An 11,239-nucleotide genomic window follows, 5' to 3' on the forward strand; every position below is an offset into this window, starting at 1 on the left:
AGGGACGCCACCTGGAGCGGTTCTCAAACGTGATTGGCTCTTTGTGCACGTGACTGATCTTAGCCAATTAGAGCCTGCGTATTTCATTGACATAGATTAAAGGGCTTCTGACTCTCCCACTGTAACTAGGCTGCCAGAAAACTGACAATCTCGTACCGCCATCTTGGCTCTTCGAACAAAGTAGTGGCAGCCGGTTAGTTGTTTCCTTTGGAGCCGCAATGGTGTTCTTTTCATACATTTCAGGCAATAGCAACTATAGTAAAAGGGTGATGTAATCATTTCAGAAAAGATCTACCGCAGCATTATGCGGTGGTTTGGTATAGTTGGTTTGCTGTGCACTTTTTCAGCAACAGTTTAGAGATTTGTGACCTTTTTTTTTTTTTTTGAAAAGCATCTATGCAAAACTAAAGCTGAATAATTGACATGTCAATGTAGTATTAGTTAATGCATAGTTTGTTTGCTACCCGCATTTATGGCGGTCAGTTTGAGTTTACGTTTTGGAATAAGACAGATTATTCTAAAAAAAAACAAATGAAGGCATAAACTGTATTGAAGATGGAAATATTTTATGTTTAAGTGAATAGGACAGAATGTATCAAGGAGTTTTACACTATTAATGTGTTTTTGCATGTGCCTTTGTAATTGTATTTATACCCATCAAATGAATCACATACTTAAGTCACCTGCTATACAAGGTAATGTCAGTGTCCAGAATCCTCTCTTTCACTGTCAGCTTTCTGACCGGTCAGAAAACTTGTTTCATTATTGACTACCAGCACTGAATATACTTCAGCTTCCAGGAGGCTAATTTTGACCAGTCCATCATGGCATTGTCTGTGCCAGCTGGTGTGATTACTGTATATTAAACCTCAAAGAGGAAATTCCTGCCTTTCAGTGACTCAATGTCAGGCTGCTATTTTTCAGATAATCTGTTTTTGGGTTTTCTAAGGGAAGCATTCACACTGTTGCCTCTCTACTCCAAGGCAGAAATGGTAATAACTGGCAAAGTAATAGGATCATTTCCCTTGGGTTAATTGGTGTCTTCTGTTTGGGCGTGAGATCACTTTCACTTGATATGCATCATTTATCTGCAAGGATATATTTTCTCAGGTCTTAATTGTTCCCTGGAGCAATGTAATTAAATGATGCATGTAAAGTACTTCATATAAAAGTGAACAGTGAAAGGAGCAGATGAAAATTTGGTTGTGAAAATTCCTTTTGTGGATACAGTGCTGTAAATCATGCCATGTGTAGTTATATTAATATAAAATACAAAGCGGTCATCTAATTTCTTTATTCTCTTTTCATTTCTGAATATTTTAAATAGTGAACATGGGTACACAATGGCAATTTGTCAGTTTCTTTTTAAGTTCCTCTTATGTAGTTTATATATGACAAGAATCTTGCCTGTGTTTTTTTTTTTCCCAGCCTGTGGGTGGTACAGCAGTTATCGGTTGGTAACAGGCTTTTAAAGATGCTACAAAGCCTGTTGAAACAAGCTAATCCTTTGTCAACTTCTTAACGGGTGAGTTGACTTCAGTTCAATGCCGCAGTTATAGCTCTCCTGAACCTCTTTGTTTGTTGAGAACATACCACTGCTACTACATTTTTCACAGTTACACCTTTTTGTTAGGAAGAAATAAAAAGGTACACTGTAGCATACGGTAATACTCAATATTATATTAGACACAAAGAAACAAAAGAAAGAAAGCACAACTTTATTCATCACACACTTGTGAAATTCCTCTCTGCATTTAACCCATCTGAAGCAGTGAACACACACACACACACACACACACACACACACGTGAGCAATGAGCACACACACATACCCAGAGCAGTGGGCAGCCATGCTAACAGCGCCTGGGGAGCAGTTGGGAGTTAGGTGCCTCGCTCAAGGGCACCTCAGCCCAAGGCCGTCCCATATTAACCTAACCGCATGTCTTTGGACTGTGGGGGAAACTGGAGCACCCGGAGGAAACCCACGCAGACACAGGGAGAACATGCAAACTCCACACAGAAAGGTGGCCGCTGGGTTTGAACCCAGAACCTTCTTGCTGTGAAGCGACCATGCTAACCACTTACACCACCGTGCCGCCCACAAAAGAGATATACAATGTATATATACACAATATTTTGTTATAGAGGGCGGCACGGTGGTGTAGTGGTTAGCGCTGTCGCCTCACAGCAAGAAGGTCCGGGTTCGAGCCCCGTGGCCGGCGAGGGCCTTTCTGTGTGGAGTTTGCATGTTCTCGCCGTGTCCGCATGGGTTTCCTCCGGGTGTTCCAGTTTGCCCCACAGTCCAAAGACATGCAGGTTAGGCTAATTGGTGACTCTAAATTGACCGTAGGTGTGAATGTGAGTGTGAATGGTTGTCTGTGTCTATGTGTCAGCCCTGTGATGACCTGGCGACTTGTCCAGGGTGTACCCCGCCTTTCGCCCGTAGTCAGCTGGGATAGGCTCCAGCTTGCCTGCAACCCTGTAGAAGGATAAAGCGGCTAGAGATAATGAGATGAGATGAGATTTTGTTATAGATACATTACATAGTTTTACTCAAAGATTATGCTATATACTGCATGATTTCTCAATTTTACCTGGAAAATAAAATTATGGATTAACAAGGTCTTTCTGGGGACTGTGTTGAAAATGTGTTCTGTTGTTGAAAAATCAACAAATTTATGAGTTGTCTTTTCAAAGATGGCTACACCCTGTTACATTAAAGAACAGCAACAACATGGACATAATCTCCATAATTTCTCTCTTACATTAATGGGCCATCCTGTTGAGAGCAGATTCCCAACTGCTCTTGGCTATGTAGCTTAATTTAGTCTTCCTGGAATATCAGTAATACAGTACATCTTGAATCTTTCTAAAGACGTTTCTTGTGAAATTCACACACTTTCTGTTCCCCATTTTTTTTTAAATAGTAGGTACACTCTTTCAAAAATGTAGTACCCTTGAGAGAGAAATGGCTCTGAGTAGAAGGCATTTGGGAAGCTAATAACCTTTAATTATCCAGTTAACCATTAAAGACCCCTCAAAGAACCTTTTTGTTTCTAAGAATGTATTACAATATCCTAGAAGTACCACCTGATTCGATCTGACCAGACAACTGCTGAATTACATCTGTAACTCAGAAAACAATTCATCATTGGATTGCTGTACACATTGTGTGTCTCTCAAAGCCGAGCCATGCCTCCTTTCTCAATCTTGCAACATTATTGCCATCCAGTGGAATTTGTAGGGAAATTCAATAACAAAGTGTATCACACTGCTACAAAAATGAAATGGAATTTTAAAGTGTGATCTTGGCCATTGCTTTACTTGTTGTAATTGTGGTTTTAATGCATTGACACATTTATTAATTTTCAATAATGCATTTGAGGGGCTGCACTGGTGTAATGGTACAGAGTGCCTGGTTCGATCCTGAGCTCATGTTTTGTCTGTGCGAGTTTGGCATGTTCTCCATATGTTCCCATGCATTTTCTCTGAGTTCTCTGGTTTCCTCCTGAAAAAATGTGGAAATAAATGCACAGGCAGGTGGAACAGCTATGCTAAGTTGTTCACAGGTGTGAATAAGAGTGTGAGTGAGTGAGTGAGTGTGTGTGTGTGTGTGTGTGTGTGTGTGTGTGTGCATGATGTTCTGCAGTGGACTGGTGTCCTATCCAGGGTGAAATATCATGCCTTGTGCCCAGTGTTCTCAGGATAGACTCCAGATTCACCATGACCCTGACAAGGCTAAAGCGGTTACTGAAAATGAATTAATGAGTGAAATATACCGTACTGTGCAAAAGTCTTCGGCACATGCAAAGAAGAAAAACAACATGCCTTCAAAAATAATGAAATAAAATGTTTTTACATTAAAAATACCATAAAGAGCAGCAAATAGTAATACATGAAACAAACTCAATATCTGATGTGACAATGTATTGCTTTAAAAAAATGTAGTCTCAGGTACAATTTGTGCCATTTTATAAAGAAACTAGCTGCAAGCACTTGGTTCTTATTTGTAGCAAAACCCAGCAGCCTTCGTTATGCTTTTTATTTTTTCTCTTAATATGGTGCTTTCTTTACTGACAAATGTTCTTCTGTAACATTTACTTTTGTCCTGGAAAACTAATGTTTGGAAATCTAAAATGTTTTTGTACTGACTTGATAATATAGAAGTCATAAAAATAAAATCTATAACAAAGTTTGTATGAAAAAAACACAGAGTGCCTAAGACTTTTGTATATTTTTGGTTTTATCAACATTGAACAAAAGCCCCTTATTAATTAAATGTTTGACTTTTTGTGAGTAAATAAGAGGGTCACATATAAATATGTATGTTTCAAGTACAGTGCAGTAAAGCAGCCTGTAGTTATTGTATTTAGTGTAAATACTTTTGAATATACTTAAATACAGGAAACTATTGTTATTGTAATTATAATTTTAATACATTGTATGTTGCAACATTTTCTGATTAACTTCTTATATTAATTTTCAAATTTTTTTCTTTGAAACTAATGTAGACATGTTTTTAACTGCCTTTCTTTAGTATTTATAATCTATAGGCTAAAATTATTTGTGAATAAAAAATGATACAGTAATGCAATAAATTTCACAAGGAGTTTCAGGTCGGGTTTTCACTAAGGCTAGTCAAATTATAATATAATAATATTTAGTCATTTTAACATAGTTATGAAGCATAACATGGCATACTTAAATAATATTGTCTGGTGTTAAGTGGTATATTAGATATATTACATTCAGCTAGCATGATATTGATCTCTTTTTTGACTCGTTCAGTATCATGCTAGCTGAATGGAATATATCTGATATACCACGAAAAAAAGCCAGCCAATACAAGGTGTTTCAAAAAATTTGATATCATTTCACAATCTAATAACTTTGCCAATTCTCGTTCAGTTGACCTCAAATTTTAACAGCATGTGTGGAAACTGGTCAAAATTTTATGTTTAATGTTTTTTGTTTTTATCTTTTTAGGTATAGAAATGGGCGGCACGGTGGTGTAGTGGTTAGCGCTGTCGCCTCACAGCAAGAAGGTCCTGGGTTCGAGCCCCGGGGCCGGCGAGGGCCTTTCTGTGTGGAGTTTGCATGTTCTCCCCGTGTCCGCGTGGGTTTCCTCCGGGTACTCCGGTTTCCCCCACAGTCCAAAGACATGCAGGTTAGGTTAACTGGTGACTCTAAATTGACCGTAGGTGTGAGTGTGAATGGTTGTCTGTGTCTGTGTCAGCCCTGTGATGACCTGGCGACTTGTCCAGGGTGTACCCCGCCTTTCGCCCGTAGTCAGCTGGGATAGGCTCCAGCTTGCCTGCGACCCTGTAGAAGGATAAAGCGGCTTGAGATAATGAGATGAGATGAGGTATAGAAATGCCTTTCACTGGAAAAGAAAAGGCGTTTTGTGTGTTAGAGTACGCTCGAACACAGTCGAACAAGACTATGCAGCATGCATTTATGAGATAATTCTCTAAAAATGCACCAACTGCAATGCAGATTTGGACATGGCACAAAAAGTTCTGTGTGTGCAGGGCAAAAGGATCTGGACAACCACCAGCATCAGAAGAGACGGTCGAGCGGGTTCGCGAATATTGAAAATTTGTGAAATCGTTCATGAAATCCACATACCTTTTGAATTTCTCATTCAGGTTTTGAGGAATAAATCTTATATTGCTCAACATTAAGCCTGTTCAGTTTCATTTGCCTAGACTATGCAGTTTCCGGGATATTTACATCTCAAATAATATCAAATTTTTTGAAACAACCTGTATTAATTTATTATTATGATTATTATTATTATTATTATTATTATTATAATACATACACATTTGTATGGCGGCCATGTTTGTTTACAAATTGTCACAGTTGCTTGCTAGCGTGAAAGTTTTACATGTAATATATATCTTATGGTGGGTGGCACGGTGGTGTAGTGGTTAGCACTGTTGCCTCACAGCAAGAAGGTTCTGGGTTCGAGCCCAGCGGCCGGCGAGGGCCTTTCTGTGCGGAGTTTGCATGTTCTCCCCGTGTCTGTGTGGGTTTCCTTCAAGTGCTCCGGTTTCCCTCACAGTCCAAAGACATGCAGATTAGGTTAACTGGTGACTCTAAATTGACCGTAGGTGTGAATGTGAGTGTGAATGGTTGTTTGTCTCTGTGTCAGCCCTGCAATAACCTGGCGACTTGTCCAGGGTGTACCCCGCCTCTCGCCCATAGTCAGCTGGGATAGGCTCCAGCTTACCTGCAAGCCTGTAGAACAGGATAAAGCGGCTAGAGATAATGGATGGATGTATCTTGTATCTTTTTAAATTCACTGGGATAGATTACTGTTGGGGGCGGCACGGTGGTGTAGTGGTTAGCGCTGTCGCCTCACAGCAAGAAGGTCCTGGGTTCGAGCCCCGTGGCCGGCGAGGGCCCTTCTGTGTGGAGTTTGCATGTTCTCCCCGTGTCCGCGTGGGTTTCCTCCGGGTGCTCTGGTTTCCCCCACAGTCCAAAGACATGCAGGTTAGGTTAACTGGTGACTCTAAATTGACCGTAGGTGTGAATGGTTGTCTGTGTCTGTCAGCCCTGTGATGACCTGGCGACTTGTCCAGCGTGTACCCCGCCTTTCGCCCGTAGTCAGCTGGGATAGGCTCCAGCTTGCCTGCGACCCTGTAGAACAGGATAAAGCGGCTAGAGATGATGCGATGAGATGAGATTACTGTTGGTACCGCCGACTAACAAACAAATGCTTTTGCGCATGCGCAGCAGAAAACGTAATCCACGTAGGATAAGCAATATGCTAACAATATTGCATGCTATCAAACCAAATGAATGAAACCCGCTAGAAGGGAATAGAACGCATGTTTTTATTCCATCTAAAAAAGTGTCCTGTATGAATAATAATAATAATAATAATAATAATAATTAAAGCCGCAAGCGGCCTCGACGGGCCCTCGCGCCAGCGGCCAAGGGGGGCGGGGGCATGCGTCCCTGCGAAAAACCTTCCACAGCTTCTGCGGCAAGAGACATTACTCCCACAATGGCGACAAAGCACAGAATTGGACACATGGCAACAATAGGGTCTCGCACTTCGTGCGTTGTCGACCATGGCAAGCGCCTCAGTAAGGGTCTTGAAAAGAGTTTGCTTGCCAAGTTTGACAAATCAGAAGCTGCAATATCATTTTTGCCATAATCAGCACCCCCAGGGGCGAAAGTGCACAAAATTTGGCGTATATGTCAGGTGAGCTATGAAGAGTTTGCGTATGAAGTTTGATGACAATTGAGTAAATAGAAGATGAGATATAGATTTTTGAAGAATAAATTTTTTGGTTTTTCCCATGTCAGTAGGTGGCGCTATGCTGTACATGAGCGATTATGAGTTGGAAAAATAAGTGTCTACAACAGCAACGTACAATCACAAGGTAGTGGTGTGAAGGAAAAGCATTATGGAATAATTTACCAAAAACCCGTTTTGGAGCAATTGCGTGGGCCAAAAACAGCGCCCCCCATGGACGAAAATTCCCAAAATGTGGTATACATGACATGGGAGGTAGTAAGAGGGTGGCCGTGAAGTTTGACCAAATTTGAGGAAAGATTGGATTTTTTGCCCAAAAATAGCGCCCCCAGTGGCGAAACATCACAGAAATTGGGTCACATGTCAGAAGCCCAATGAGTGATTTGCCTGTGAAGTATGAGCAGTGTTGAGCAATTAGAAGATTTGTTATGAATTTTTAAGCATGTAAAATTCTGAATTGAAAAATGACTGACGTATAACTTCTGAACGGTTAACCCGACGTGAAACGTATTTAGCAACTTTTGTCAGCCATGTGTGTAGATGATGTGTATCAATTTTGGTGACGTTCCTATGAACGGTCTAGGAGGAGTTGCGCCGTCTTCGTGGCCATGCATTTCACACAAAAGTGAAATTACCTCACTTCCTGTAGGGCGTGGCTAATGCATTGGCATTACATTTTTGTCCGGCTTGGTGAGATACATATGCGTACCAAAGGGCATGCCACTACTACAAACTACATGGCAACCAGGCACCTTAATGCGAGAGGCAAAAATCACAACACGTTAGGGGGCGCTATAGAGGCCCTGAGGCCCGCCTGGATCTGGGCTTCTGGTTCTCAGTAGCGGTGGCAGTCTAAGAAAAAGGAGCCAAATTTCGAGCGTTGTCGACCATGGCAAGCGCCCCAATAAGGGTCTTGTAAAGAGTTTGCTTGCCAAGGTTGACAAATCAGAAGCTGCAATATCATTTCTGCCATAACCAGCACCCCCAGGGGCGAAAGTGCACAAAATTTGGCGTATATGTCAGGTGAGCTATGAAGAGTTTGCGTATGAAGTGTGATGAAAATTGAGTAAATAGAAGATGAGATATAGATTTTTGAAGAATAAATTTTTTGGTTTTTCCCATGTCAGTAGGTGGCGCTATGCTGAACATGAGCGATAATGAGTTGGAAAAATAAGTGTCTACAACAGCAACGTACTATCACAAGGTAGTGGTGTGAAGGAAAAGCATTATGGAATTATTAACCAAAAACCCATTTTGGAGAAATTGCGTCGGCCAAAAACAGCGCCCCCCATGGACGAAAATTCCCAAAATGTGGTATACATGACATGGGAGGTAGTAAGAGGGTGGCCGTGAAGTTTGACCAAATTTGAGGAAAGATTGGATTTTTTGCCCAAAAATAGCGCCCCCAGTGGCGAAATATCACAGAAATTGGGTAACATGTCAGAAGCCCAATGAGTGATTAGGGTGTGAAGTATGAGCAGTTTTGAGCAATTAGAAGATTTGTTATGAATTTTTTAGCATGTAAAATTTTGAAGTGAAAATTGATTGACGTATAACTTCTGAACGGTTTATCCTACGTGAAACGTATTTAGTAACTTTTGTCAGCCATGTCTGTAGATGATGTGTATCAATTTTGGTGACATTCCTATGAACGGTCTAGGAGGAGTTGCGCCGTCTTCGTGGCCATGCATTTCGCACAAAAGTGAAATTACCTCACTTCCTGTTGGGCGTGGCTAATGCATTGGCATTACATTTTTGTCCGGCTTAGTGAGATACATATGCGTACCAAATGGCATGCCAGTACTACAAACTATATGGCAACCAGGCACCTTAATGCGGGAGGCCAAAATCACAACGACTTAGGGGGCGCTATAGAGGCCCTGAGCCCCGGCCAAGTTTGGGCTTTTGGTTCTGAGTAGCGGTGGCAATTCTCGGAAGTGGTGCCAAATTTCGTGCGTTTTCGCCCATGGCAAGCGCCCCGAAAATGGCCCAACAGCGGAGAAAAATAAAGAAGAAGAAGAAGAAGACGGAAGAATAATAATAGTGAACTCTTACAAGAACAATAGGGCCTTCGCCCATAGGGCTCGGGCCCTAATAATTTGATCAACATAGAGTAATTATCGGTCACCCCTCTACTGTGTCCGGTAGCCCCGCCCAGCTCAAGCGCCACACCTCGCCAACCAATCACAGCGCAGCGTGACTGCTCCATCAATTCACAGTTTCCCAGGCAACAGGGCTGCTCGGCTGAAGGCGCTGCATCATCAGCATCCTCTGCTCCGCGCTGCTCGAGGCCGCAGTGTCTCAGCACACACACACACACACCTCCCCCACGTCGCAGCCTCACTCACGCCCTGAGCACGAGATGGAGTAAGCAGGGATCAGGTGAGTGCCACACTTCTCTCCTTTCTCACCGATGTTGTTATTGTGCGTTTGGTTGAGGCAGACCCTTGTGTTCCTACTGTCAAGGTTATATTGCGCGGATAGCGATGACTGGCAAGACAGCGAGCGGCTTCCTGCTTTGTCAAGAGGCCTGCAGAGAGGAAAAGGCTGCCGCATACACACATCTCTCACTGGAGAACAGATTCAGCCATCAAGGAAGTGTGTGTTTATAAGTGTAGCTTTGATGCTATATTTGGCCTTGAGGAAAAGGATACAGGAAAGACATCAGGATATGAACCTGTGCACAGTTTTTCCTTTATAGAAAGCAGTGTGTTTACATACATAGACTCTGTGTTTATAGGTTATTTGTGTGTGTGTGTGTGTGTGTATGATTCAGGAGTATTTCTGCTCCTGCTCTTGCTGGCTGAGTAGAGAATAAAGGGTTAAGAGTGAGTGTGCTTCTTGAGGCATTACTGTTCCTGCTTTGACCCTGTCCACTGCCTGCCATTGAGCTTCAGGTAGAAGGAAAGTGTTGTGTGTTTTGTAAGCTTTGGTTTAAAGCACCTCTGTGAACCGTTTTGTACAACCCACATGTGTGTGTGCAGTGTTTTAAATATGTCTGTCCTAAGCTCTAGGCTGTTGATTGTGTCAATTTGTGTGTATAGGCAGAATTCCCTCTGGTCCGGCTCCTCCCTGTTGTGTGAGACACTTGTTTTATTATGGTGATGAATATCTGGGCTTCAGGAGAAGAAGGAGGGGTGAGATCAGGAGGGATATGGAGCTCTGTTCCATTAAAGTTGTCTCCTGCTGGTACCAGAGCTTCAACCTTTTCTACAGCTGCCCATCTCCTGTCTTTGTTTCATCCTCAGGACATAAAAAAAGTGTGCTTTGAGCCTGTTATCGGGGTCGATAGGTGACCCGGAACGTAGGCCACAGGACCTCAGAGGCAACAATAACCTTGGATACTGGTTTTACAAATCATAAGCTTTTTTTTTTTTGTTCCTAATGATGTATTTTAACCTCAAAATCCTAAGCATGCTGAGGTAAAATAATTTAATGTTAGATGATTCAAGAGCTTTGTAGCAAACATGCTCTGATGACCATATATTTCAAGTGAAGAGTGCAGCTGTGTTCTGAACTATCACTCAGACATATTGAGAACAACTAGCCTTTAGCAGAAAGCACAGTAGGGTGGGGCAGTGGGCAGATTTCCACTTTTAGCATTGAGCTTACAGCATCATTAAGTCTGTTAGTTTATATGCAAGAATGAGAATTCATTACATACATAGACTCTGTGTTTATAGGTTATTTGTGTGTGTGTGTGTGTGTGTGTGTATGATTCAGGAGAATTCATTCATTCATTATATTAGCAAAATAGTGACCTATGTATGTATCGCCCGTATGTTGTATTAGCATTTTTTAAAACTCCTTTCTGTCCTTCTGTTTACTGATGTTGTGCTCAGATTATTGTGCTACTGAATTGAGTTTTCACATCTCTCTTTATGGAGTTCAGGGCAGCTGCCAGGCCATCGCTACAGGAGCAGTGAACAGGACTTGCTGATTAAAAGGTTCCCTCCAGCCATTGTATTA

Source organism: Neoarius graeffei, chromosome 11, assembly GCF_027579695.1.
Source record: "Neoarius graeffei isolate fNeoGra1 chromosome 11, fNeoGra1.pri, whole genome shotgun sequence".
NCBI classification, from domain to species: domain Eukaryota; kingdom Metazoa; phylum Chordata; class Actinopteri; order Siluriformes; family Ariidae; genus Neoarius; species Neoarius graeffei.